We start from the raw sequence: 27736 nt of genomic DNA, 5'->3' as shown, positions 1-27736 counted from the left end.
TTGGAAGGGAAGTTCGCTGGTCACTCAGGAACTATCTAACAACCCCAACTTTACTGGAAAGAGTAAGTGTCCTGCGGGTAACCCTCATATGTTCCAGTAAACTAAAGGTTCACAGGGGCCCTAGGTTGGGTACAGCAGCTCTGGCTACAGTGATTGCAGCACAGGCCAACGTGGGCGAGAAGTAAGTGGGGTACTTGATAAACCACCACCGCCGGCCTGCCCAAGGACATCTTGGTTTGTTTGTAAGGGTTCGCTGAAAGCCTTGATATTCAAGGAGGAATAAGCAACGCCTGCAGATTATGGGGGCCATTTGTTCAGGTAGGGGGCGATCAACCCTGGTTCAGGTTGATTCTGTGAACCGACCAGTTGGGTCGGCACGATATGTAATGTGTGAAAAATATGGAATTCACACCGAATCTTTATGTGATGAATGGGAGAGAATGACTGTACAAGACAGGGACAAATTCCCAAGAATAGGTAGCTTTAGTCCAGAAGTGTTACAAAATTTAAGGAGGAGGATATGTCTCGTAAAATCAACAAAGAGACGAATTCAACATCATGATTGTTTACAGTTATGGCACCAGGAAGGTGAGATACAGAGAGGTTTGGCTCTGGCGGCAGGATCTGGGGCAGTCAGGAAGTTGATTGCCACAGCTCCTCCTCCACCATACATTGCAGGAGAGAAGTTGATTGCGGAGAGAAACGCACTGGGTTGTAAAACACAAACTCTTAGTAACCCTGTAAATGTTAATGATGTTAACCAAATAACTCATGCAAGTATTAACCCGTGCAAGATGTACCCTGTTTTGAACCTTCCTCAGGAGTGTGATCAAGAAGACGATTCAGCAACAATTTCAGCTCTCTCTCTTGCAGCCACCATAGCAGAGACCACAGTAGGCACAGCGACACCCACGAGATTAGTGAAAGCCCCTAGCGGAGGGATAGGTGAGGTCGTGTCAACGGGTAAGTACGGCACCATGCACTACACTGAAACAATTGTACCACAACAAGCTGTAGAATCTACACAGGAAGAGGCTGTTAGAATTGCTCCTGTAAGGGTAATAGCAGTTCCCAATGGAAAAACAGATGTGTCTGGAGCCACTCCCATAAGGAACATTGCCATGTACACTCCATTTTCCAGAATGGAATTAAGAACAATAGTGTCCGAATTTCCTGACCCCAGGAAGGATTTAGTTGCTAGCCAAAAATACATCAGGGATCTAGGTAACACTGTAGAACCCAACAACAAGGATTGGCAGATACTGCTAAGAGCTTGTTTACCTTCCAATGTTGATGCAACTCAGTTTTTAGCTGATTGTGCATTGGATAAAGATGTACCGCTTACAGACGTGTACAACAAGGATAATGTAAAAAGGATAAATTTACAGCTAAAAGAGTATTTCCCAGCCGTTGTTAAATGGAATAAAATATTTTCCATTAAGCAAAAGGAGTCCGAAACGGCAACAGAATATTTTCACCGGGCACTATTAGAAATGGCAAAGTACACTGGTATAGAAGACATTAAGACCAACCCAAACCATCGGGAAGTAGCAGTATCTGTACTGATGGATGGTTTAAAGGAAACATTAAAGACTAGGGTTCAGACCACGCAACCATGCTGGCGAGGTCTGTCAGTGTCCGGCTTGAGAGAGGCTGCTATTGATCACGACAGAAACATCACTAGGCACAGGGAATCGCAAAGTGATAAGTTGATGTCCGTAAGTATACAGGCGCTGACCACAAGGCAGCCTGCGTATATACCACCGAATCCTGTGGGTAAGGCAAGTGTAATAACATGTTTTTCTTGTAACAGACCGGGACACTTTGCACGAGAATGTAGAACAAAGAATGTACAAAGATCTTTTCAACCCCCTAGACAACAACACAACACACGACATTGGGAGCAGGGTCCACAGAGGCGGAGTTTTGAGCCACATACAGGGGAAACAAAAAGATATCCCCCGAACAGAGATTGGCATGCCTCTGGTAGTTCCCAGCTAACTCCCTCACAAGTAGTTGCTGCCAGCGGGATTCAGGGAGGTCAGCATACCCAATAGGGGTGTGGCCATACCTGTAATCTGCAGCCAGTTAAGTTGATTGCTAGTCTTGGAAACGAACCAGAAATTGCAATCAATGTAGCTGGTAAAACTTTAAACTTTCTTGTAGACACAGGGGCGGCCAAGTCAGTGATAAATTCGACAGTGGGCATGAGAACCACTGGTAGGACAATTCCAGCCATGGGAGTAACAGGAGTAGTCCAGCACTACCCTGTTAGCAAACCAGCCGAGATTACAATAGGGCCTTTGCATACCAAGCATTCCTTTTTGCTGGCTGCATCTGCACCAACTAATCTCCTGGGAAGAGACTTACTATGTAAAATGGGTTGCGTCATTTATTGTACCCCTGAAGGTGTATTCTTGGACATTCCTGAGAATCACGCTCAGGAAGTACGAGACATGTTAGACTCCCCATCAAAATTAATGTCACATTCCATTATGACAAATAGGAATCCATCCCAAGTAGAAGAGATGATATCTCAGATACCAGAGTCACTTTGGACAAAAGATGGACAGGACACTGGATTAATGGCAAACGTAGCTCCAGTAGTTGTACAAGTAAAAGATGGTAGGATAGCTCCAAAAATCCCACAGTATCCTCTGAAGCCAGAGGTGGAGTTAGGAGTTTTTCCCGTAATAGAGCGCTTGCTACAACAGGGCATTCTAGTAAGAACGTCCAGCACCGCAAATAGTCCCATCTTCCCTGTTAAAAAGAGTGGGGGGAGGGGTTACAGGCTAGTGCAGGATCTAAGGGGGATTAACAAAATAGTTGAGAGTCAGTTCCCCGTAGTGCCTAATCCAGCTGTCATCCTAATGCAAATTCCTCCCACTGCCAAATTTTTCACTGTTATTGACCTCTGCTCCGCTTTCTTTTCGGTACCTCTGCACCCTGACAGCCAATATTTGTTTGCATTCACATACAGAGGAGTCCAATACACGTGGACTCGGTTACCCCAAGGTTTCATAGATAGTCCAAGTATATTTTCTCAGGCTTTGCATGATTGTTTACAGTCTTTCCAACCAGACAGTGGATCAGTATTGATACAGTATGTGGACGATTTATTACTGTGTTCAGATTCACTGGAAGCATCTCTGAAGGATACGAAACAGCTCCTGTTTCATCTTTCAGACACAGGTCACAAGGTTTCCAAAGACAAGTTACAATTATGCCAAACTAAGGTAAAATATTTGGGACACTGTCTAACACAAGGACTGAGACACCTGACCGCTGATAGAATCCAAGCCATTAGAGACATGACACTGCCACAAACCCAGCAACAGATCAGGACGTTTTTAGGAATGTGTGGGTATTGCCGTAATTGGATCCCAGGGTTTTCCATATTGGCGCTACCTTTGCAGGAAATGGTCTCTTCAAACAAACCTGATCGGATTTCGCATACAGACGAATCTGAAACAGCATTTGAGAGACTCAAACAGTGCCTAACGCAGGCACCAGCACTAGGTATGCCAGACTATGGGAAACCCTTTGAACTATACGGAACAGAAAGTGCTGGGTGCGCAGCAGGTGTACTAACACAAAAACACGGTGACGCCAGCAGGCCAATTGCATACTACAGCGCCCAGCTAGACACGGTAGCGCGATCCCTCCCCACATGCTTGCGTAGCGTTGCGGCGATAGCATTGCTAGTGACGAAAAGCGAAGATGTCGTGCTAGGCCACAACCTCACAATCCATACACCGCATGCGGTATCTGCCTTATTGAATTCTGCCCAAACCAGACACGTCTCATCAGCAAGGTTTACAAGATGGGAATTGGCATTAATGGCCCCCGTAAACATCACCATAAGGAGATGCAGCGCATTAAATCCTGCAACATTTCTCCCAGGTGTGCCTGGTCAGACACAAAGGGTGGAAGGTGAGAGTGATGGGGAAGGAGGATTTAATGCAAAGGAAGACACACATGATTGTATGGAATATTTGACCAAAAATTTTACCGCAAGGCCTGACATCAGTGACAATCCACTGAAAGATGCAGAACTCACGTTCTACACGGACGGTAGTTGTCACAGACAGTCAGACTCGGGAGACTTGTGTACTGGATACGCAGTCGTAGATGACCAAGACACCATAGAAGCGGAACCGCTAGGCCCACCTCACTCAGCCCAGGTTGCTGAACTGGTCGCCCTAACCAGAGCATGTGAATTGGCTAAGGGTAAGTCAGCCAATATCTACACCGATTCCAGATACGCGTTCGGGGTAGTCCATGATTTCGGAGCCCTATGGCGGCTCAGAAATTTCATGACGGCAGCTGGTACACCGATAGCGCATGCAGCTCACATAAAAAGGCTTCTAACAGCGATACAGGAACCCGACAGAGTGGCGGTTATCAAATGTAAAGCACATACATATAGCCAAGACCCAGTATCCCTTGGTAACAGCCGAGCAGACGAAGCCGCAAAGCTTGCAGCTGCTACCCCCACACGGACAAACACCACACAGTTGATGGTATTTAATACCATCAACACACAGAAGTTGTGTGAGATGCAGAATCTGTGTTCCACACAGGAAAGAGCAGTCTGGAAGGCAAAGGGATATGGCCAGGAGTCCTCAGGGCTCTGGACGGATGGACATGGTAAACCGGTGGCCCCCAGGGCATACCTTCCATGTCTGGCTGAAGCAGCTCACGGGCTGACTCATCTAGGCAAGGAGGGGATGTGCAAATTGGTAAGAGCATACTGGTGCGCCCCAGGATTCTCCTCTCATGCGAGTAAAAGAGCAATGTCATGCCTTACCTGTCTGAGAAAGAATGTTGGAAAAGCAATACCTACAGAACCATCCCATATCCCACCTGCCGGCGGCCCTTTCCAGGTAATACAAATTGACTTCATTCAATTACCCCCATGTCGAAATTTGAAATATGTACTTGTCTGTATAGATGTTTTCTCGAATTGGGTCGAGGCTTTTCCAGCAGCTACAAATACCGCTATGTTTACAGCTAAGAAAATTGTGCAGGAATTTGTATGTAGATATGGTATCCCTAGAATCATTGAAAGTGATAGGGGTACCCATTTTACAGGTGATGTCTTTCAAGGAATGTGTAAATTGATGGGTATTGATAGCAAGCTGCACACTCCGTACCGTCCACAGGCGAGTGCGAAGGTCGAAAGAGTGAACAGCACTATTAAAAATAAATTGAGTAAAGTAATGGCAGAGACAGGATTGACATGGCCAGAAGCTTTACCCATTGTTTTGTATAGCATCAGAACCACTCCCAGGTCCCCTCTTAATCTGTCCCCTTTTGAAATCTTGTTTGGTCGACAACCGCATGTCATGATTAACCCTCAGGATGATTTGAAATGTAACAATGAAGTAACTGTAAAGTACTTGATTAACATGAGTAAACAGTTGAGGAATCAAAATGATAATCTGAAGTTGGTGATTCCTGATTTACCAGATAGTAATTGTCATGACATTGAACCTGGGGATTATGTAATGATACGAAATTTTCTACGCTCAGGTTGTCTTATTGATAGATGGGAAGGACCATACCAGGTCTTATTGACTAGCACCACAGCATTGAAGGTTGCTGAGAGAGAGACTTGGGTCCATTCATCCCACTGCAAAAAGGTTGCTGATCCAGAGAAGTCCCGTGATAAGGAACAGACGGTAGAGGTTGTATCACTGGAGTGTCTGTTCCAGGAGGATTGAGGCGGCACCTGAGCCTTGAAGACCAAAAGCAGTTGTCGACTCCCTTCTCCCTTTTATTGTTTTTCTCCACTTCCCAGCCCCTCTCCCTTAAAATTTCTTTTTCCCCCTCCTCATTCTTCTCTATTTCCTCCTCAAAGATGGACTTGCCCCAAGAGACTGTGATCCGGATTTTGATGTTAACCATGATGTTGACCAGAGCAGTCTGTTCCGGCGAGAGTACCATAGAGGTCGAGAGAGGTTCTGGAATGGGTTCCGATTATGATGATGGAGGCGTAGTTTTCCAAGATCAACCAAACCAACAAGCAAAGGCGAGTATCAGAAAACGATCCGATAGAAGAAATTGTGATGGATTGTTAGCTGAAGAAAATTGTATCTGTAGGCTCTGTGATAATCTGGTTGAAGATGGATGCATAAAGAAATGCCAATCTAGTTTTAATATCCATATAGACCGGCATCCATTGAGTGACTATCACTCCTTAGTGGGTAACGTGTTAAACCAAACAGATTGTTGGGTATGCTCTCAAGTACCTCAGGGTCACAGCAAATCAGGGCTAGTACCATTTCCTTTAACGTTAGGGGAGGTACTTGAGCTAAGTGGTGGGAGACCGGTGGACCAGAGGTTTAATATCTCCAGCCCTCCTAGTTTGAAGCTCCACCAATACCATGTGGATAGGTCCCTCTTATGTTTTAACATCTCCAATCCCAGAAAACCGGGAAATTGGGAAGTGTCATGGAGCAACCTTACCATGACCTTTTCACACAGAGCAGATAGAATGCCTACAGATACAGAGCTCGTACGCCACATAGCCAGTAGAGGAAAATCTTTCCGGTATCGATATACCTTAGGAAATAGGATTACTAGAGTTGGAGAGGTATCACCAGGATACTGTGCACATGTCATACAAACTGATACGTGCATTAAGCAGTTGGAAGAATTAGGGTCAGGAGATTTCACCTGGAAGGTTTGTAACATGGTCATGTCCTTCTCCGTCCCATATGTTCTCCCCGATGATGCATATTTCATATGCGGGAGAAAGGCGTACAAGTGGCTTGCCCCAAACTCTGAAGGATTGTGTTATATTGGAAAAGTATTGCCTGAAGTGATGACTGTTACACATGACAAAATGAAGGACATACACCGTGGTGCCCAAGCTCCTTATACTCACACTCACTACGAGCACCGGGTTAAAAGACAACTGTCAGAAAGGTTAGAGCATCCGGCCTCTGATCTTATCCATGAATCCACTGGGATTCAGGTTCTGGTAGCGTTAGATTTCACTCGTACCGCTCGAGGTGTGATGAATTATAGATACATTTCCGCACTCGCCAATTTGTTAGATAATATCACTGAAATGTATGATGACACGTTTAGATACACTGGAAGAGAACTTCAAGCTTACAAAACAGAACTAGTTCAGCATAGGATGGTTCTTAATTATCTTACAGCAGTAACAGGCGGATATTGTGTTACATTGGCAACACAGTACGGCATAAAGTGTTGCACGTATATCACAAATAGCACCGAGGATCCGGTAGAGGTCATAGACCAAAAGATGGACGATATTCTCCAATTGAAGTGGGAATTTCGTCGAAAACACAATCTCACCCTTGCTGCTGTAGGTAATGAGCTGACTGGTTGGGTGTCATGGTTGAACCCGCGAAATTGGTTCTCCGGTTTAGGAGATTGGGCTCAAGGAGTCATAATGGATGTTGGAAAGTTTCTACTATGTATCTTGGGTGTCGTTATATCGATTGGATTGATATTTAGATGCGGGCAGGCTTTAATGAGGTGCAAACAAAGTACAAAAGTGATGAGCTTGAGGAGTGAGGAAACTGTAATTAACCTGGATTTGATTTATGACCCAATGATAGAAACCAGAATGTGATGAAAATGCGATTATACGGTCCGTTTCTTTCACCTGTTTTTCTGCTTTTCTCCCAGATACAAAGACCCCCTTGGACGAGGAAGCTGACGAGACGAGATGTATACAGACAACAGACAAGCACCAAAGAAGAAGATTTGACAACTTTAAATATGGACACTTGATGAACTTTGCCATGGATCCCCAGTTTCCCTAGTATCTTTAAACTCACGCTAGCCCAACATTTTTGTAAATCTGATGGCACTGACAAAGCTTGTTGCTCATGCCTAAGGAGCAAAACAGCGCAAAGAAGACGACTCTCAACAGATACCGAACACAACTTCGACGACAGATGTACATTTCCCTGACATAGAATATCATTGCATTTTTCGTAAGTGTTCTTTATCTTCATCTCTACAACCCTCAGGTAACGACACACATAGACGATAGGGAATACAGGCACAGATATCAGCAACCACATACCTCCCCCATTCATGTATCATCAACTAAAATGTGCATCCCCATTTTGTTACAACCACAGCCGAAATGAGCTCGGTAAAGTTTGACAGCCCATCCACAGACCTGTACCACAGGATAAGAAGGAATTCAAATGTATACTTCGCAATACCTCGAAGCTTGATTTACCACACGTACGGCACGATGATACATGACCCTCCAAACATGGACTCATACACACATGCTTCTGCTTTCTCACTAGGTCATACCCTCTTCACACCTTCTCCTCTCTCCTCCCCTACCCAACCATGGAAATCAATTAACCCCTGACTTACATTTTTCTCCTTAAATGTTTTGTGGCAGTTATTATTGACTGCCAAAGGGTGGACTGTCAAAGTCAGAAAAATGTCTCAATGCACGTTGCCATATTTGCACCGCACACTGGTCCGCGCTGCGCGTGCATGCGCTCTCCCGTGGATTCGCATACCCGCAATAACGTGCACTCGCAGGCGCGGTATGCGTATTTACGGTAGAGTTTATGTAGTCGTAGCGTGCGACTCATTCGTTACAAATGTTCACAATTAATGTAGTTTATAAATCATGGTCCCTTTGATAGATTCTGAAAGTTTGGTTAAAATACAATGTCCCAGAGCTGAGGAATCCCTCTTTATATCGTACAAAGGGTCTAACAGGAATCCTACAGCAGTGTTTGGTACCCATCGGAAGAGTATTTAATTAGCAATATTCCGGTGTTGGTTTGGAGCGTATTAATCGCTCGTGCGAATAGTTATGGACATAAGAAGTTTATGTCCATTTCTATTAATTACACATACTCAGGTATGCGGCGGGAAACCCAGTTTCCCACCCACCTGAGCTGTTGGAAATCGTCACAGCCCACCTGTATGAATCACCCTATGACCTTTTGTTATGATACAGGGCCGAATTCCTTCGGCCAATGGACAATGGGATTGTAGGACCAGGAGATTGCATTGTGTGTGGGGCATAAATAGGCAGGCCGACCACATCCAGCTCTCACTCTCTCATCAACGGTTATCTGCTGATAGCCGGGAGCTGGATGTCCAGGCGCATGCGATCGTTTCCCCTTGTGCGTAAGTTTCTCTCCGTTATCATTGTCTTTCTGTGAGCCAATTTCTCTCATCTCATCTCTCTCTCTCTCTCTCTCTCTCTGTTCTGTTCTCTCATATCTCCCCTAGACTAGGCTAGTATTGTATTGTATTAGATAGCATTGTATTGTATTGCATTTAGGTCAGTGTAGTATTGTCTTTTTGTATTTATTGTTTAGTTCTGTGGTTAGGAAGTCTCTGTTATATTGTAGTGTATCATTTGTACTGTTATCCCCTTTTACAAGTATATTAGATATAATACAGTTAATAGGCTTTGGAACCTAAACCAGCATCTGTGTATTTCCTATAGTGTTAAGTATTCACTTGAGCGTCGGTGACGCTCAAGCAGCTTTGTAGTTAGTCAGGTTACACAAGGTTGCACTTACACCCTGTACTCACATTAAGGTATTCAGTGTATTTCATTGGTATAAGGTTTTAACATAAAGGTATAGTGTTGTAAGCGTCTGCATCGCTGGTGTCCTCCTCGTGGTCTCGAGCGTATGCTACGCTACAGCGAATCATTCCCCTAGACATAACCAATAACGTGTCCTGTGATCACTGGGCCGTGAGCGAACGTGACGCTTGAGCGTCTCGCCTACGGCTGAGCGATCGTTACGCAACTAGCGTACCATTACGGTACTTCTTAAGTAAACAGCGTACAGTGTTCTTAGCTTCATAAAGGGTTGTTTATACGACAGAGGAATTTAGCATTGTCAGAACTGACTGACCAAATCTTAGGTCGTCAGCAGCCAAGGTGTCAAACTTATAAAACTTAGCAAACGCGTTTGCACCTGACCAAGTAGCAGGTCGGCAGATTTGTAAAGCCGAGACACCCCGGACAGCCACCCAGAATGAACCCACTTTACAGTCGGTAACGGCAATCCTGCCGTGGAATGAGCGTGCTGAATGGTACCCCTGATCCAACGCGCAATAGTCTGCTTAGAAGCAGGACCCCCAATCTTGTTGGGGTCATAGAGGACAAACAAAGATTCTGTTTTCCTTATCCTAGCCATTCTTGCAACATAAATCCTCAACGCTCTGATGGCATCCAAGGATTTTCAGACGGCTGAGGTGTCAGAAGCCACTGGAACCACCACTGGTTGGTTGGTTGATATGAAAAGAAGACACAACCTTCGGAAGAAAATGTTGCCATGTTCTTAGTTCAGCCCTATCTTCATGAAATATTAAGTAAGGACTCTTGTGTGAAAGAGCTCCTAACTCAGACACCCATCTGCCTGAGGCCAAGGCCAATAGCATGACCACTTTCCAAGTGAGAAACTTCAACTCTACGCCTTGTAGAGGCACAAACCAGTCTGATTTAAGGAACTGCAAGACCACATTAAGATCCCATAGCGCCGCAGGAGGCAGAAAGGGAGGTTGGATGCGCAGAACCCCCTTTACGAACATCTGGACCTCAGGAAGAGAAACCAATTGTTTCTGAAAGAAAACTGACAAGGCCGAAATCTGAACCTTGAAAGATCCTAATCTCAATCCAGCATCCACACCCGCCTGTAGAAATTGGAGAAGACATCCTAATTGAAACTCCACCGCAGGAGACTTCTTGGATTCACACCAAGATACATATTTTCTCCAAATACGATGGTAATGTTTGGACGTTACCCCTTTCCTGGCCAGAATAAGTGTGGTAATGACTTCATTGGGAATACCCTTACAGGTTAGGATCTGGTGCTCAACAGCCATGCCGTCAAACGCAGCCGCGGTAAGTCCTGATAAACTAACGGCCCCTACTGAAGCAGGTCCTCGCGAAGAGGAAGAGGCAGAGGATCTTCCAGTAATAACTCTTGAAGATCTGGATACCAAGCCCTCCTTGGCCAGTCTGGAGCAATGAGAATTGCTCAAACTCTTGTTCTTCTGATGATCTTGAGAACCTTTGGAACAAGTGGAAGTGGAGGGAACAGATACACCGACTGAAACACCCACTGCTATTGCTTGTGGGTCTCTCGACCTGGAACAATATGTCGGAAGCTTCTTGTTGAGACGAGATGCCATCATATCCACTTGAGGAACACCCCAATGACTTGTTACCTCCGCAAAGACTTCTTGGTGGAGGCCCCATTCTCCTGGGTGGAGATCGTGTCTGCTGAGGAAGTCTGCTTCCCAGTTGTCCACTCCCGGAATGAAAATTGCAGACAGAGCTTTTGCATGTCTTTCTGCCCATGGGAGTATCTCTGTCACCTCTGCCATTGCTGCCCTGCTTTTTGTTCCGCCTTGATGGTTTATGTAAGCTACTGCCGTTACATTGTCTGACTGGATCTGTATGGGACGACCTTGAAGAAGGTGTGCCGCTTGATGAAGGCTGTTGTACACAGCTCTCAACTCCGGAATGTTTATGTGAAGGCGAGTTTCTTGACTTGACCATCTTCCTTGGAAGCTTTCTCCTTGCATGACTGCTCCCCATCTTTGGAGACTTGCATCCGTGGTCACCAGGATCCAGGGCTGAATCCCGAACCTGCGTCCCATGAGGAGGTGAGAAATTTGTAGCCACCACAGGAGCGAAATTCTGGCTTTCGCTGACAAGATTCTCCGTTGATGCATGTGGAGATGCGACCCTGACCACTTGTTCAGTAGGTCCCACCGGAAGACCCTGGCATGCAAACGGCCATATTGTAGCGCCTCGCAAGCCGCTACCATTTTCCCCAACAGGTGAATGCACTGATGAATTGAAACTGCTCTTGGTCTCAAAAGTTGTTTGACCATGTTCTGGATCTCCTGAGCCTTTTCCACCGGTAGAAATATTCTCTGTACCTCGGTGTCCAGTATCATTCCTAAAAATGATAATCTCATTGTCGGTTCCAACTGGGATTTTAGAAAGTTGATGATCCAACCGTGCTGTTGAAGCACCTTCAGGGATAATGCTATGTTCTGGAGTAGCTTGTCCCTGGATCTCGCTTTTATGAGGAAATCGTCCAAGTATGGAATTATGTTGACTCCTTGTTTGCGAAGGAGAACCATCATCTCCGCCATCACCTTGGTGAATATTCTCGGAGCCGTGGAGAGCCCGAACGGTAATGTCTGGAATTTGTAGTGGCAATCCTGAACCGCAAACCTCAGGTATGCTTGATGTGGCTGGTAAATGGGTACATGCAAGTAAGCATCCTTGATGTCCACTGACACCAGATATTCCTTTTCCTCCAAGCTGGAAATCACTGCTCTCAATGATTCCATCTTGAATTTGAACCTTTTCAAATAGAGATTCAGAGATTTTAGGTTTAAAATCGGTCTGACCGAGCCATCCGGCTTCGGTACCACAAACAGGCTTGAATAAAAGCCTTTGTTCCTTTGTTCGGCAGGAACCAAGGCAATTACTTTGTCTTGACACAATTTGTGTACTGCGTTCAGAACATTTGTGCTGTCTTGAACTGAAACTGGCAAGGCTGATTTGAAAAATCGGCATGGGGGAAGGTCTTGAAATTCCAGCTTGTAACCTTGGGATATTATCTGTAAAATCCAAGGATCCAGGTCTGAGAGAAGCCAGACCTGGCTGAAAAATAGTAGACGGGCCCCCACCCGATCGCACTCCCGCAGAGGAGCACCAGCGTCATGCTGTGGCTTTTGCAGAAGTAGTTGCTGACTTCTGCTCCTGGGAGCCTGAGGGTGTTGTAGGTTTTCTACCCTTTCCTCTCCCCTTTCCTGTGAAAAAAGGGGTAGTTTTAGCCTTTTTGTACTTGTTGAGCCGAAAGGACTGCATAGTATGAGAATGATATACTTTTTTAGCCGGTGCAGCTGCCGACGGCAGAAATGCTGACTTGCCAGATGTAGTAGTTGATATCATGGCATCTAGTTTCTCTCCAAAGAGGGCCTTACCATTGTAAGGGAGCCTCAATATTCCTTTTGGATTCTGCATCAACATTCCACTGACGGATCCAGAGCGCCCTGCGGGCTGAAATCGCCATAGCAGAGGCCCGTGAGCCTAGCAAGCCTACGTCCTTCATAGCCTCAATCAAGTAACCTGTAGAGTCTTTGATATGACCTAGAATTTGCTGCATGTAATCTTTATCGACCGTGTCAATATTAACAATCAAGTTATCCGCCCACTTTTCAACTGCGTTACCTACCCACGCAGAAGCAATTGTGGGCCTGAGTAATGTACCCGTAGCAACATAGATGGACTTTAAAGTCGTCTCTAATTTGCGGTCAGCAGGTTCTTTTAATGAAGCTGACCCCGGGGCAAGTAAAATGATTTTCTTTGACAACCTAGAGACTGAGGTGTCTATCATTGGGGGTGACTCCCACTTACACCTATCCTCTTCAGGGAAAGGGTATGCTACCCGCAATCTTTTAGGGATAGCAAATTTCTTTTCCGGGTTAGCCCAGGATTCCTCAAAAAAGGTATTTAAGTCCTTAGACGGAGGAAAAGTCTCCACCTGTTTTTTATTTAATTTAAAATAATATTTTTCCTCAGGTGGAGGTGTTGTGTCAGGAAATTCCAACACCTCTTTTATAGCGACTATCATACATTGAATGCTCTTAACCAGTTTGGGATCTACCCCCTTCAAATCCCCAGTGTCGACGTCAGTGTCGGAATCTGTGTCAGTGTCCCTTTGCATAATTTGGGCCAGGGACCTTTTCTGGGAACTGGAGGGGTCCCGAGTGGACGTTGTAGGTGAATCTGCAAATAATGCATCTTCCACAGACTGTCTCCAATGCTTTGTCTGTTCTTCAGACTCAGAGAATTTCTTTGCTAGTTTAGCCATATTACTCTGCAGCTTTCTCACCCACACAGGCTCAGAACACTCTTGTGCCTCCAAAATGGGTTCCTCTGGGGAACTACTTTCTCTAGACATGATACACCCGTGTACAGTCACACCACTCATACACACGGGAGCTAATGGGGACAGACCTACACTAATGTCTGTCAGAGGGACCCAGAGGGAATTGCCAGTCCACACCACGCGCCCTATATGTATTACATACAAGGAATATACATATATACCAAAACAGCGCTTTTATATCCAATGTGAAGCCCGCAGACCTCAATAATTTATGTGCTGCCCTCCCCTTCTATAACACCTTGGTACTTGTATCAGCGATGTGTGAGGAGAAGCAGCCTGTAGGATCAGCACTCCGGCATCTCTGTGAGGAGAAAATGGCGCCAAATGAGTATTACAAGCAATTCTGAGGTGAAGCCCTGCCCCTGTAATGGCACGGTTCAGCCACAGTAATATTTACCCTGGCGGGGGTAGCGTACATCAGCGGCTCACTTGTATATTTTGCCAGTGAGAGTAAGGATTTATCATGTACCTTAGAGCACCCCCCCCCCCGCTCGCGCCTTGCACCTTGTGCTGAGAGACATGTTGCTGCGCAGCGTCCCGCACTGCGCTGGTACCTTTATGCCGCATGATGGCCGGAGGGCCCCTCTCTGCAGGTCTCTGGTTAATACTCACCAGCCTTCTGACTTCTGGCTCTGTTAGGGGGTGGCGGCAGTGCTGTGGGAGTGAGCAGCAGCCAGGCAAGAGCTGTGTTCAGTACCCTTCAGGAGCTAATGGTGTCCTGTCAGTGAAAGCAGAGCCATTAAACTAACTGAGAAGTTGGTTCCTACTTCCCCCCCAAAGTCCCACGAAGCAGGAAAACTGTTGCCAGCAGCTTCCCTGTAAAATAAAAATAAGAATTTACTCACCGGTAATTCTATTTCTCGTAGTCCGTAGTGGATGCTGGGAACTCCGTAAGGACCATGGGGAATAGACGGGCTCCGCAGGAGACTGGGCACTCTAAAAGAAAGATTAGGTCCTATCTGGTGTACACTGGCTCCTCCCTCTATGCCCCTCCTCCAGACCTCAGTTAAGGAAACTGTGCCCGGAAGAGCTGACATTACAAGGAAAGGATTTGGAATCCCGGGTAAGACTCATACCAGCCACACCAATCACACCGTACAACTCGTGATAACCATACCCAGTTAACAGTATGAACAACAACTGAGCCTCATTCTACGGATGGCTCATAACAATAACCCTTTAGTTAAGCAATAACTATATACATGTATTGCAGATAGTCCGCACTTGGGACGGGCGCCCAGCATCCACTACGGACTACGAGAAATAGAATTACCGGTGAGTAAATTCTTATTTTCTCTGACGTCCTAGTGGATGCTGGGAACTCCGTAAGGACCATGGGGATTATACCAAAGCTCCCAAACGGGCGGGAGAGTGCGGATGACTCTGCAGCACCGAATGAGCAAACTCAAGGTCCTCCTCAGCCAGGGTATCAAATTTGTAGAATTTTGCAAACGTGTTTGAACCCGACCAAGTAGCAGCTCGGCAAAGCTGTAATGCCGAGACCCCTCGGGCAGCCGCCCAAGAAGAGCCCACCTTCCTTGTGGAATGGGCTTTTACTGATTTTGAATGCGGCAATCCAGCCGCAGAATGAGCCTGCTGAATCGTATTACAGATCCAGCGGACAATTGTCTGCTTTGAAGCAGGAGCACCCAGCTTGTTGGGTGCATACAGGATAAACAGCGAGTCAGTTTTTCTGACTCCAGCCGTCCTGGCTACATATATTTTCAAAGCCCTGACTACATCAAGGAACTTGGAGTCCTCCAAGCTCCGAGTAGCCGCAGGCACCACAATAGGTTGGTTCAAATGAAACGCTGATACCACCTTTGGGAGAAATTGGGGACGAGTCCTCAATTCTGCCCTGTCCATATGGAAGATCAGATATGGGCTTTTACATGACAAAGCCACCAATTCTGACACACGCCTAGCTGATGCTAAGGCCAACAGCATGACCACCTTCCACGTGAGATACTTTAACTCCACGGTCTTAAGTGGCTCAAACCAGTGAGATTTTAGGAAATCCAACACAACGTTAAGATCCCAAGGTGCCACTGGAGGCACAAAAGGGGGCTGAATATGCAGCACTCCCTTAACAAACGTCTGAACTTCAGGAAGTGAAGCCAGTTCTTTTTGAAAGAAAATAGAAAGGGCCGAAATCTGAACCTTTATGGACCCCAATTTGAGGCCCATAGTCACTCCTGACTGTAGGAAGTGCAGAAATCGACCCAGCTGGAATTCCTCTGTTGGGGCCTTCCTGGCCTCACACCAAGCCACATATTTACGCCATATACGGTGATAATGCTTGGCTGTCACATCCTTCCTAGCTTTTATCAGCGTAGGAATCACTTCAACTGAAATGCCCTTTTCCATTAGGATCCGGCGTTCAACCGCCATGCCGTCAAACGCAGCCGCGGTAAGTCTTGGAACAGACAGTGCCCCTGCTGCAACAGGTCCTGTCTGAGAGGCAGAGGCCATGGGTCCTCTGAGATCATTTCTTGTAGTTCCGGGTACTAAGTTCTTCTTGGCCAATCCGGAATGATGAGTATTGTTCTTACTCCTCTCTTTCTTACTATCCTCAGCACCTTGGGTATGAGAGGAAGAGGAGGAAACACATAAACCGACTGGTACACCCACGGTGTCACTAGTGCGTCCACAGCTATCGCCTGAGGGTCCCTTGACCTGGCGCAATATCTTTTTAGCTTTTTGTTGAGGCGGGTCGCCATCATGTCCACCTGTGGCCTTTCCCAACGATTTGTAATCTGTGTGATGACTTCCTGATGAAGTCCCCACTCTCCCGGGTGGAGGTCGTGCCTGCTGAGGAAGTCTGCTTCCCAGTTGTCCACTCCCGGAATGAACACTGCCGACAGTCCTAGCACGTGATTCTCCGCCCATCGAAGAATCCTGGTGGCTTCTGCCATTGCCATCCTGCTTCTTGTGCCACCCTGGCGGTTTACATGGGCGACCGCTGTGATGTTGTCTGACTGAATCAGCACCGGTTGGTTTTGAAGCAGGGGCTCCGCTTGACTCAGGGCGTTGTAAATGGCCCTTAGTTCCAGTATATTTATGTGTAGTGAAGTCTCCAGACTTGACCACTGCCCTTGGAAGTTTCTTCCCCGAGTGACTGCTCCCCATCCTCGGAGGCTCGCATCCGTGGTCACCAGGACCCAGTCCTGCATGCCGAACCTGCGGCCCTCGAGGAGGTGAGAACTTTGCAGGCACCAAAGCAGAGATACCCTGGCCCTCGGGGACAGGGTGATCAGCCGATGCATCTGAAGATGCGATCCGGACCACTTGTCCAACAGATCCCACTGAAAGGTCCTTGCATGGAACCTGCCAAAGGGAATTGCTTCGTATGAAGCTACCATCTTTCCCAGGACTCGCGTGCAATGATGCACCGACACCTGTCTTGGTTTCAGGAGGCTCCTGACCAGAGATGACAATTCCTGGGCCTTCTCCACCGGGAGAAACACCTTCTTCTGTTCTGTGTCCAGAATCATGCCCAGGAAAATGAGACGCGTCGTAGGAATCAGCTGCGACTTTGGAATATTCAGAATCCAGCCTTGCTGTTGCAACACTTCCTGAGTGCTACGCTGACCAACAACTGCTCTCTGGACCTCGCCTTTATAAGGAGATCGTCCAAGTATGGGATAATTATAACTCCCTTTTTGCGAAGGAGTATCATCATTTCGGCCATTACCTTGGTAAATATCCTCGGTGCCGTGGAGAGACCAAACGGCAACGTCTGGAATTGGTAATGACAGTCCTGTACCACAAACCTGAGGTATTCCTGGTGAGGCGGGTAAATGGGGACATGCAGGTAAGCATCCTTGATGTCCAACGACACCATAAAATCCCCCTCTTCCAGGCTTGCAATCACCGCTCTGAGTGATTCCATTTTGAACTTGAATGTCTTTATATAAGTGTTCAAGGATTTTAAATTCAGAATGGGTCTTACCGAACCGTCTGGTTTCGGTACCACAAACATTGTGGAATAGTAACCCCTTCCCTGTTGAAGGAGGGGAACTTTGATTATCACCTGCTGGAGGTACAGCTTGTAAATTGCCGCCAGAACTTCCTCCCTTTCTATGAGGGAAGCTGGCAAGGCTGATTTGAGGTAACGGCGAGGGGGAGTCACCTCGAACTCCAGCTTGTATCCCTGAGATACAATTTGTATAGCCCAGAGATCTACCTGTGAGCGAACCCACTGGTTGCTGAAGTGTCGGAGACTCGCTCCCACCGCACCTGGCTCCGCCTGTGGAGCCCCAGCGTCATGCGGTGGACTTAGTGGAAGCGGGGGAGGATTTTTGTTCCTGAGAACTGGCTGCCTGGTGCAGCTTCTACCCCTGCCTCTGGGCAGAAAGGATGCGCCTCTGACCCGCTTGCCTTTCTGAGGCCGAAAGGACTGTACCTGATAATACGGTGCTTTCTTAGGCTGTGAGGGAATCTGAGGTAAAAAAGTCGACTTCCCAGCTGTTGCTGTGGATACGAGGTCCGAGAGACCGTCCCCAAACAATTCCTCACCCTTATAAGGCAAAACCTCCATGTGCCTTTTAGAATCAGCATCACCTGTCCACTGCCGAGTCCATAATACTCTCCTGGCAGAAATGGACATTGCATTAATTCTAGATGCCAGCCGGCAAATGTCCCTCTGTGCATCTCTCATATATAAGACGACGTCCTTTATATGATCTATGGTTAGCAAAATAGTATCCCTGTCGAGGGAATCAATGTTGTCTGACAGGGTATCAGACAATGCTGCTGCAGCACTACACATCCATGCTGAGGCAATAGCAGGTCTCAGTATAGTACCTGAGTGTGTATATACAGACTTCAGGATAGCTTCCTGCTTTCTATCCGCAGGCTCCTTTAGGGCGGCCGTATCCTGAGACGGCAGTGCCACCTTTTTTGATAAGCGTGTGAGCGCCTTGTCCACCCTAGGAGATGTTTCCCAACGTAACCTATCCGCTGGCGGGAAAGGGTACGCCATCAGTAACCTCTTAGAAATTACTAATTTTTTTATCAGGGGAACACCACGCTTCTTCACACAATTCATTTAACTCATCAGATGGGGGAAAAGTCACTGGCTGCTTTTTCTCCCCAAACATAATACCCTTTTTGGTGGTAACCGGGTTCATGTCAGATATGTGCAATACATTTTTCATTGCAGTAATCATGCATCGGATGGCCCTTGTGGACTGTACATTTGTCTCATCCTCATCTACACTGGAGTCAGACTCCGTGTCGACATCTGTGTCTGCCATCTGAGCTAGCGGGCGTCTATGAGCCCCTGATGGCCTCTGAGACGCCTGGGCAGGCGCGGACTGAGATCCCGGCTGTCCCAAGGCTGCTGCGTCATCGAACCTTTTATGTAAGGAGTTGACACTGTTGGTTAAAACCTTCCACATATCCATCCACTCCGGTGTCGGCCCCGTCGGGGGCGACACCACACTTATCGGCTCCTGCTCCGCCTCCACGTAACCCTCCTCATCCAACAGGTCGACACAGCCGTACCGACACACCGCACACACACAGGAAATGCTCTGACTGAGGACAGGACCCCACAAAGTCCTTTGGGGAGACAGAGAGAGAGTATGCCAGCACACACCACAGCGCTATATAACACAGGGATTTACACTAAAAAGAGTGATTTTTCCCAATAGCTGCTATTATCACAATTGCGCCTAAATTTAAGTGCCCCCCCTCTCTTTTTTACCCTTGTTGTATGGATACTGCAGGGGAGAGCCTGGGGAGCGTCCTTCCAGCTGAGCTGTGAAGAGAAAATGGCGCTGGTGTGCTGAGGAAGAAGGCCCCGCCCCCTCAGCGGCGGGCTTCTCCCGCGTTTTGTATAATGATACTGGCGGGGGGGTTTGCACATATACAGATTTATAAACTGTATTATGTGCAGTTTTTGCCAAAAGGTACTCTAATTGCTGCCCAGGGCGCCCCCCCCCCCAGCGCCCTGCACCCAACAGTGACCGGAGTGTGTGGTGTGCTGTGGGAGCAATGGCGCACAGCTGCAGTGCTGTGCGCTACCTTAATGAAGACAGGAGTCTTCAGCCGCCGTTTTCGTCGTGTCTTCTGTCTTCTGGCTCTGCAAGGGGGACGGCAGCGCGGCTCCGGGAACGGACGATCGAGGTCGGGTCCTGTGTTCGATCCCTCTGGAGCTAATGGTGTCCAGTAGCCTTAGAAGCACAAGCTAGCTGCAAGCAGGTAGGTTTGCTTCTCTCCCCTCAGTCCCTCGTAGCAGTGAGTCTGTTGCCAGCAGATCTCACTGAAAATAAAAAACCTAACAAATACTTTCTTTTCTAGCAAGCTCAGGAGAGCCCACTAGGTGCATCCAGCTCTGGCCGGGCACAGATTCTAACTGAGGTCTGGAGGAGGGGCATAGAGGGAGGAGCCAGTGCACACCAGATAGGACCTAATCTTTCTTTTAGAGTGCCCAGTCTCCTGCGGAGCCCGTCTATTCCCCATGGTCCTTACGGAGTTCCCAGCATCCACTAGGATGTCAGAGAAAAACCTATCAAAGTCTTTTTCAGCAAAACTCAGTAGAGCTTCACTGGTGTGCATCCAGTCTCCCGGGCACATTTTCTAAACTGAGGTCTGGAGGAGGGGCATAGAGGGAGGAGCCAGTTCACACTGTTGAAAAGTTTTAAAGTGCCGAAGGCTCCTGCGGAACAGTCTATACCCCATGGTACTAAAATGGACCCCAGCATACTCTAGGACGTAAGAGAAAGGGGTATATTTACTATTTATTTAGGTGTTGCCCATAGCAATCAATCAGATTCCACATAACATTTATCTAGCAGCTTCTAGATGAACATAGCTAGTATCTGGTTGCTATGGGCTCCAGTTCTAAAAAAAACTCACACCATAGTAAATATACCCCAGAGACACATCTGTCGGGCCATTGGACCTCTGAGCAGCCCTATGCTGTCTTGGACAGAGCGAGTCTCCTTTGATTCTGGGGGCTCTCCAGCTATAAATGATTTCATAGTGATTGACTAGGATAATCTAAATCTGAATTGCAGTATAAAAATAAAGCAGCCAATATTTACCCTGCACAGAAACAAAATAACTCACCCAAATCTAACTCTCCCTGCAAATGTTATATTTGACCCCCTCCCCTGCAGTGTACATGGGCCCTCATTCCGAGTTGTTCGCTCGCAAGCTGCTTTTAGCAGCTTTGCACACGCTAAGCCGCCGCCTACTGGGAGTGAATCTTAGCATAGTAAAATTGCGAACAAAAGATTAGCAGAATTGCGAATATACACTTCTTAGCTGTTTCTGAGTAGCTCCACACTTACTCGGCATCTGCGATCAGTTCAGTCAGTTTCGTTCCTGGTTTGACGTCACAAACACACCCAGCGTTCGCCCAGACACTCCCCCGTTTCTTCAGACACTCTCGCGTTTTTCCCAGAAGCGGTAGCGTTTTTTCACACACACCCATAAAACGGCCAGTTTCCGCCCAGAAACACCCACTTCCTGTCAATCACATTACGATCACCAGAACCAAGAAAAAACCTCGTAATGCCGTGAGTAAAATTCCTAACTGCATAGCAAATTTACTTGGCGCAGTCGCAGTGCGAACATTGCGCATGCGCAATCAGCGGAAAATCGCTGCGATGCGAAGAAAATTACCGAGCGAACAACTCGGAATGACCACCCTGGTTTTGCCCATTAGAGAACAAGTGCTGTTGCGATCAGGTATGAATTAGGCCCCATATTTGATCTCCATTGTAGAAAGAATGTCACAAGTGTGTTCGGCAGTTGCATCTGCAAAAGGTGGCTCCTTTGACGAGTCAAAAATTAAGAGTAAACATTGTGAAACATAATGATTCTATGATTCATTTTCTATCTATCTTGCTCTGGATTTCAGATAGGTTATGTACATTCAGTTCCTATAGGTGCAAGATCAATAAACACACAGCCTGATTCAGAGTTGTATGCAATGTCTATGTTGTACGCAGTGGAGCGATTATTTGCCATTACGCATGCTCGAAAGCCGCAATGCACACTCACAGCAATTGATTTGCAATAGAGCATGTACACCAGATTTCTTTGCAAAATAATTGACAGGTAGTTAGCATTTGGGGGAGGTCATGGGGGGTGGGCAGACAAACACAGGCATAGCAGGACATTTTTCTGGGCATTGCAAAATCAGCAACTGGAAATTCACTCAAAGTTAGAGAGCCCTTGGCATCTTAGGACAGCCACTCTGTCTGAGGCAGCATAGATCTGCATCTGATGTTGCCGCTTTTCTATGTAAGCTGCAGATATAAGATGCCGGCAGTGGGCGTCTATGAACAAGATGGTGTCTGAGTCACATTTTAGATGTGATGATATAGCTACAGTAGCTTTAGCAATACAATACATCACATTTAAAATTTTGTCCATCAAAATTAAAATACTGTATTCCCTCCTCACCAATCAGCACTTAGAGTGAACACTAATACCCCTTTCACACTGCCAATGCCGGGTCCCAGCCAGGAATTGGAAACGGGTCCTTCCCGGGTGGTATTCGGCATTGGTAGCTGCTGCAGGCTTCCCCGGCCCGGCAATATGCTGGGCGGGTTGCCATAGCAGCGGGGGACGGAGCCGGCAGCAGGGGCGGAGGCGGACTCGGGAACCCGTTTACACAGCCACTGACCCGTTATCCAACCTGGGTATAACACTTCTTTATTCCCGGGTTGAATTGCCGGGTCAGGCGACCCGTGATTTCGGCTATGCCCCTTTCACACTGCACGCCAACCCGTGTCGATCCGGCAGTATGCTGGGTCGATACCAGTTATTTGTGCGGTGTGAAAGGGTTATAAGTGGTATATTCAGTAAGAGTGGGATCCATTCCGTATTCAATGGACTGCCAAATTCGACTGTCGGATTTGGCTGTACAAAGGGTCCTGTGCTGCCGCTGTCAGCGGCTGTGGATGCGCCGACAGCTGTGGCCAGGGGTGCAGATGGCGGCGGCCAGCGGGGGGATTAACGGCGGCGGGTGTGAGCAGGACGGCGGGGGGAGGAGCTGGCTGCAGGGGGACATGTCTGCGGAGGCTCTGCAGGGAGAGAGGTGCTTGCCTGTGGACAGCCAGGCACCTCTCTCCCTGCAGCACCTCCCCCCGCCGCCGCAGACATGTCCCCCCACAGCCAGCTCCTCCCGCCGGCCGCCTCTCTCAGCTCCCCCAGGCACACGCAGCACCGCTCGTCTCCTCACCTCAATCCGACTTGTTTTCAAGTCTGATTGAGTTTGTCGGAAAGTGGGCCAAAACCTGTTGGATTTGGCCGCGTTTCCGACAGAAGCATGCGGATCGGTGGCTATTCCGCCGATCCACGTATTTTATGACAAGTCGGGAATTCCTGACTTGTCGGAAAAAATCAGCCCCTATTGAATAGGTTGGAAGCCCTTCCGACCTATTTCTGTCGGAAGCTGCCGTCTTTCCGACAAGACGGCAGCTTCCGACAGTTATTGAATACACCCCTAAGAGTCATTAGCATATTTTTGCAATTGCATAGCAAAGGAAATTGCATCTATGAATGCATCTGCGTAAAACTTCAGTCTCGGGCCTGGACCGAAAGGAGTCTCTGGTGTCAGCAGCGTGGATCTGGGTCGAGAAGCTGACGCACTGGTAGGCAGCCATAGAGGAACAGAGCCAGCGGTATTTTGAATTTAACGCCGGTTGTGAGCTCACTGGCTTATGGCAAGCACCAAATTTGATATGCAGAGATGGCTTTTGCTACTTGCTGTGGGAGGAGATGGAAAGGTAGCAACAGATACTGATTTCCAGGCCCGAGAGGTTGAGCACAGATCCTGCTGGCGGTTATCTACACTCGATGCGCACATGTGGGTCTATTCAATGCATGTCGGATCCTCTCCGACGGAGAGGATACGACAGTGCAGTATTCAATTAGCGGGCATTTCCGACAGGTTTTGCCCGTGTTCGACAATGCTGATCCAACTTTTTTTGAAGTCTGATCAGCATTGTCGAAAACGGGCCAAAAACCTGTCGGAATTGGCCGCCAATTCGACAAAACACGTGGATCCGCGGCTAATCCGCCGATCCACGTGTTTTCCGACAAGTTAGAATTGCTGACAAGTCGGAAAAACGGAGGCTCCAATGAATAGGTCGAACCGTGATTCGACCAAAAAAAAGTCGGAAACTGCCGTCTTTACGACTTGATGGCAATTCTGACTTCAATTGAGTAGACCCCATGGACTACTGCAACCTTCGCTTGCAGCTCTCCAACTAGGGCAACCAGTACCCAGAATGGTAAGCTGTGGGGTGTGTGGGGGCTGCAGTGGGCGTGGAAGGGCGAGGATGGAGCTACGAGAAAGTGGTGCAGGCAGTTGTGTGTGCGTGTGTATGTGCGTGTGTGTGTGTGCGCGTGTGTGTGGCTATGGGGCAGTGTGTGTGTGTGGGGTGGGGAGGGTCTATGGGACAGTGGGACTGATACAGACTTGTATGATATCGCATTGCCGCAAGGAAGCGGCTGTGCGATACCATACTGATATTGTGCTAACTCAAGCATGAGGCGTCTGGTGTAAAGAGATGCCTCTTTCCTGCTTCCGTTATCTGCTGTCGAGTCTAAAGTTGCACCATAGGATCACACTGCGTGACCATCTGTCATCTGAGTAACCTTCAGGTTACTCAGATTATCATTTTAGGTCCGCAGCCAAGGTCAGTAAATCTGCATCACTAGATGCAGCCACTGACTTCAGCACACCTACAAAATGGAGGCAACATGCCTTCGTTCTGAGTTTTGGACCCGGTCGCTACCCCTTCCCCATCCCAAGCGCACTTAGTCTGTGAATCAGTCTGAGGTTTAGGGGGCACTGCGTGCCAGGATGCAGGACTCGTTTATCACATGCGCAGTGTCCCCACCATCGGACTTATACAGTATCGGGGTTAGCGTACAAGTCTGAATCAGGTCCTATGTGTGAGGCTATGGGGCAGTGTGTGTAGCTCATGTTCTGCTGTGAGGCTGCTGAAAGTGTTTGCAATGAAATCTTGTCACTCTGGGGCAGTGTATATGTGCGACTATGGAGGCAGTGTGTGTGTGTGTGTGTGTGTGTGTGTGTGTGTGTGTGTGTGTGTGTGTGTGTGTGTGTGTGTGTGTGTGTGTGTGTGTGTGTGTGTGTGTGTGGTGGGGGCTCTGCCTATTAGGTCAGTCCCAGGACGCACAATTTATGGCAGTCCTGCATACTGGATAACGCCACTAACCTCTGGTTGTTAAATAATCCTTGCAATTACTAAAAACAGGACTATGGATTGTATTCCCTTGCGCAACTACTGTAGATATAAAATCAGACAACCAAATTGTTATTATACATGAAACTTCAAATCTATATTAAGGTGGGTACACACTATTAGATATATCTGCAGATCAATTGATCTGCAGATATATCTATGTACGGATCGGGCAGTGTGCTGTGCATACACACAGCCCGATCCGTCGGGGACTGATGTCATGAACTGTCAATCACCGCCGGCCGCCGCAGCATGTGTACGGGCGGTCGGACGACCGCCCCGTACACACACAGCGACGGGCCAATATATCGTTAGATATATTGGCTGTCGGCTGTGCTGCGCGGCCGACGCGATACGTCTGTGAACGACGGAGTTCACAGACGTATCGCCCGTACACACTGGCCGACGGTCCCGCGATGTATCGGCCGTTCAAGAGAACGGCCGATACATCGACCAGTGTGTACGGGCCTTTACAGTGTATAATATGCAGCCTATTAATTTGCTGGGTGCCACTTACTGTACATCACTGAGGCACTGCCTGACTATATCCATATATCCACGTGGCCTAACTTAAATTTATAATGTACTGAATCCATGTAATTGATAAGCTACATTCTAATGAATATTAGATCAGATTTCAGTAAAGATCTTTTGTGAGGTGCACTTGATGAATTTGCAACTATCTGCCTAAATCTTTTGCCCAGCGCTTATGAAGGTGCACCCCTGCCGTCCTCTACTGAAAAATAGCACAAAAGTATCAAGATATAAAGGATCATGCGGAGCTGGACATAATATACGCCAAAACCGGAGGTGTAAGCTGCATCCATAATAGCAACCAAAATTGCATCCATAAAAAAAGGCAATAATGTGAAGATCTGCAAGTACTGTATCATAAGGTAACTCCGATTGTAAATACTTTACCCCACGGCTACTACCAAGAGGCGCAAAATGGAGCAATTTTTTGCTCCATTTAGGCACCCAGTAGCTGCAGGGCTGACATTTTTTCTCACGTCCACCTGAGGTGCAAGAAAAATGAGTAGAAACTAGCCCTTTGGACATCCAAACAGGAACTTGGGAGTTTAGACGGCGTTTTAGGCAGGTAAACCCGCACTACTTGGTCACGACATACGCAATGTGCATGGGCGCTCAAACACGATTGAATTGTAACATATTGTTTGGGCGTCTAAAAAGTACTGTTTGACATGATTTTCAGATGCCCAAAACAATTGAATCGGCCCCATTATGTCAAATTTGTTTCTTAGAGATTTTAAGTATAGTAGATCACTTCAATGTACAGCACTGCAGTGAGGATTCCTCATGATCAGACTGTGGGATAAGTCATGACAAGTCACTCTTTAGTCATTTAGGTTGAGGGATACATGGAGAACAAGTTGTACTGAAGGATTTTCTATTTTTTATGCTGTGAATGCCTACATGGGCCTAAGAGGAGTCAGGAAAGTAATTAGCCATACAATGAGGGTGTGTTTGGGGGGGTTTAAATTTAGAATAATAAAAAATTTTTATCGATTATGATGATTCCAGACAAGGTTATCAGTGCTAGCACTTGTTTTACCTTTGGAAGAGTGGCCTCACCCATATATTTTTATTTTTACAGCAAATACAATGTCCATTCTGATGATAATCATCGACAGCAGCAGGATCTTACACCCAGTGAGAAGCAACACAACAGGCAAGTCTTCTAAGCAGAGAATATGCATACTAAGGGCCTAATTCAGACCTATACACTGCTACAACAGCTGTCGCAGGCTGAAGCCCGGTGAGGTGTGCGCAGCGCAGCAGCCGCACTGCGGGTCCGCACATAGTGAGATGCGAAGGCATCTAACTTGTGCGATCGCCTCTGCCTGACAGGCAGAGGTGGTCACAGGGCGAGTTTTTTCACACATCTACGATCAAGTCTGAATTATGCCCTAAGTAAGGTATTTTAATACACCCTTACTATATTTTGTTTACAAAAGAACCCCACTTTCCTTTGTACAGTCTACAAACAGATACATACACCATTTTACTGTGCATGTGTACTAGAAAAATCCGCATTTTGGGCTTCCATTTTAACCTTACAAACAACTCTATGTGAGAACCATTGTGTGTAAAGTAAAAGTCACATCAGATGTTAAGGCCCATACACACTTGACGATGCACACATCGTTAACGACCGTCGTTAACGACTTCCCTTGAACTTCCCTTGAACAGCTGAGCAAACGACATGAGCATACAAACTACCAACGACCAAAGACGAAAGACCAAAGACGAAAGACCAAAGACGAAAGACCATTCATCGTTGAAGCATCCAAGCTGAACAGTTTATTAAAATAATGAGCTGGGAACAGGGCTGGTGAACAGTGGCTTGGTCGTTGGTCTTTCACACCATACACATTCAACGACGTCTCTGGTCAGTAACGACCATAGTGGAAATTGAGCATACATGCTCCACAGATAAGCGAGGGTCGTTAACGTCCCGCGGGGCCGCGCATCGGTGGTCGTCGGATGCATACACACTTGACGATATAATGAGCGACGTCG

At 47.3% G+C, this 27736-nt stretch overlaps 1 protein-coding gene across 2 annotated transcripts in view; it reads right to left on the bottom strand.

Annotated features, from left to right (window-relative positions):
- Positions 1-27736, bottom strand: part of LOC135042301 (ADP-ribosylation factor-like protein 8A) — a 344687-nt gene that overhangs the window by 246666 nt on the left and 70285 nt on the right. The gene's annotated exons all lie outside the window — the stretch shown is intronic.

The sequence above is a fragment of the Pseudophryne corroboree genome, chromosome 2 (genome assembly GCF_028390025.1).
Source record: "Pseudophryne corroboree isolate aPseCor3 chromosome 2, aPseCor3.hap2, whole genome shotgun sequence".
Taxonomy (NCBI): Eukaryota; Metazoa; Chordata; class Amphibia; order Anura; family Myobatrachidae; genus Pseudophryne; species Pseudophryne corroboree.
This window is presented reverse-complemented; position numbering and strand designations above follow the sequence as displayed.